General features: G+C 32.6%; 1 non-coding gene across 1 annotated transcript; it reads right to left on the bottom strand.

The window, feature by feature from the left end:
- Positions 1-1,262: 1,262 nt before the first annotated feature.
- Positions 1,263-1,358, bottom strand: Trnam-cau (transfer RNA methionine (anticodon CAU)). The gene is made up of 2 exons: positions 1,322-1,358; positions 1,263-1,298 (listed from the first exon to the last, which is right to left on the bottom strand). It is a non-coding gene; the product is annotated as a tRNA-Met (tRNA).
- Between the last annotated feature and the right edge of the window lie 1,455 nt (positions 1,359-2,813).

Raw genomic sequence — 2,813 nt, 5'->3', positions numbered from 1 at the left:
TCTTCTAAATGTACAAATTACTTTAAAAAAGTCTGACATGTTTAGTTAACCCTTACCCCCATGAGCATATTATGTAAAATGGCCGTTTTCACTGAAAAGCCTCCTGTTACAAGTTAAAACTGTTATGAAACTATGCAAAATGCTTCAATACTAATCAAACTTGGCACAAATGTTGACTGGACCATTGCCTTTGTAACGACATGCTCAGTCTTAAATTTCCTGTTACCATGGCAACGAGGGGACATCTCAAAATTGCCAAAAATCACTATTTTGCCTCGATTTCTTCCATCAAAATTTATTTCAAGGTGCTGCAACTTCTCAAGGGATTGAGATAGAGTCAAAGCCTTTTTAGCGTTGGTTGCAGGTTACATTTTGATCGACCTGGGGTCATTTTTAGTCCAAAAATTTTATTGGCGATGAGGGGGACTCCGCTCCCTTCAAACCCCCCTAACAGAAGGGGGCACATCCCCCTTCTGGTAACCCCCTGATGTATCTTTTGGATCGGGGGCGGCGCCGAAAAAGTGCCCAATTTGTTTAGCAACATTTCTTCAACCAAAACATGTGATGGGGGCCAAATAGGACATTTTTTCACTCTTTGAGGCCTAAAAAGGGGGGACCGAAAGTGCGTTGTTTCGCGTATATATGAGGTAAAGGGTTTAATATGATTTACTGTGACAGTAAATCAATATTGCATTATCATTATCGGGAATAATCTCATTAATTGTATGTCTGTAAAAAAGGACATGACATATATCTGATTATAAAAATAATGGTTACATACAAAATAAATAATCCTCTCAAAAATGATTACTGCGACCATTCCTTTCTAAAAAGCTTTTCTTAATTGCTATAAGAAAACTACATTAAAAGTGTATTTTATTGAAGAAACATTCTGTGTTGCATACGCTTTATTTAACCAATTTCCTTAATTAGAAAGAATATAAGTGCCTATAGGACACTTCTTCTGATTTAATTATCAGACATAGAGTAACGGCATATATATGAGTATATTGAGGATAAAGTTCATTTTTAACTACATGTATTTATGGTTTTACGGAAGTTCTGCTTCAACGTCATTTAAATATTACTACCTTCGATTGATAAATCATTTATTTAAATTATTGCATTTCTATTCAAAAGTACCCGTAGTCATCAATTTTTGTTTTTTAAAAAATATATTCCTTCTGAAAGTAAACAGGTCACTTGATGATAACCATATATTGAATAACATTTTTATGGTCGAAAAACAAAAGAAAAGTTAATGCCCCGGGTGAGGATCGAACTCACGACCTTCAGATAACTCTTTGGTCGTAAATATGATTATGAGACTGACGCGCTACCTACTGCGCTGCCGAGGCATATAGTTTAAGTACAATCATGTCATTAAACTTGACAATAAATAATCCTTTAGTTAATACTTTAATCTGAATATATAGTTAAACGTTAGTTATAGTCTGATTTTATTGACCTGTCAATTATGAATACATTATAGAACTCATTTAAATATTCGATCCCACTTCGGTTTGGTCCGTGTAGTTTACGAGAATTAATGTGGAGTATATTAGTCATGGATTGAAAGTCACGCCAGCTTAATGTAAAGTTTTTCGTTAATTCACAATAGGACAGTCGGTAAAGAGAATGCCTGATAATTGAGAGGTCTGTGGTTCGATCCTTACTGTTGCCATTGTTTTAGTACTCTTTCTTTATTTTTGCAGTATATTTTAATGGAACAGATTTGTAGTGTGTTTTGCGGCATTGAAAAGACATTTATTGATTTCAATCGGTTTTAATTTTAAACATGAATTCTTAAAAAAACATGTTATTTAAAAAGAGTATATACTAGTACATAACAAAATTAAGAAAAACAATCAAACAAAACGAACAACATAAAACATAAAATAATCATATATAGATTCAATAATGTTGAGAATATTAATAAGAAAAAAACATTGACCAACGCGGTGTCGAACTTAAAACACGTGTGGCACTTAGATTATAAACTCGTGATTTACCCTATTGCGCTATAACGCTGAGTACACATAGTTTAGAGATACAAATTAAATTTCAATTCCATCGTACAGCGTACATCTCACGGAACTTACCGAACATCTACCGAAGATTAATATACTGTGTGCATCGACCGTGTAAACAGTATGTAATTGACAGGTTAATAAAACCAAACAATAAAAAGTACTTACACTTATACAAGCATGGTATGTGACTATACACGAACTTAAATCACAGATTTGTGTTAAGCTTGCAGAGTAAAAACATAACCTTAAATCTTAAATATTGACGACATTGTATATACAACAATAATTGTAATGACAATTCTTACCAAATATGTCACATGTCACTCATTATGCAATAGTTATAAGCTTAAGCAATAATTATGTTTATCACTGAAAAAATGTCACATTTGACTTTTGTGAAAAATACTGTAATGCCAAAAAAAAAAGGTTTTTCAGTGTTGTTATATTTCTCTGGTCCTTCTTGATCATTGATGCCTTTATTATTACATGCTTTTCGGTGGTTTATAGAAATATATCAGTGAAATAAAAACTGGTAATTTCACTGTTTGAAACAGTGAAATTATCACTTTGATAATTTCACTGTTTTGAATTTAAGCCCCTTACGTTGTTCCAGTGAAATACCAGCGTGCACAGTACTGGGTACCAACTTAATGACGTGACGTCGTAAATGACGTCACGTTGTATTATTATTTGGCGCACTTTTCATTTAGTATTATGTTTAATGTCTTTTTTAAACGTTTCAATGCATATAATAAAAAGAAAATTTGTTTAGTTTTGTGT

This window comes from Ruditapes philippinarum, unplaced genomic scaffold (assembly GCF_026571515.1).
Source record: "Ruditapes philippinarum isolate M1 unplaced genomic scaffold, ASM2657151v2 ctg376_1_1_1_1, whole genome shotgun sequence".
Taxonomy (NCBI): Eukaryota; Metazoa; Mollusca; class Bivalvia; order Venerida; family Veneridae; genus Ruditapes; species Ruditapes philippinarum.
Note: the sequence above shows the minus strand (reverse complement) of the source record. Positions and strands in the feature narration are given on the sequence as shown.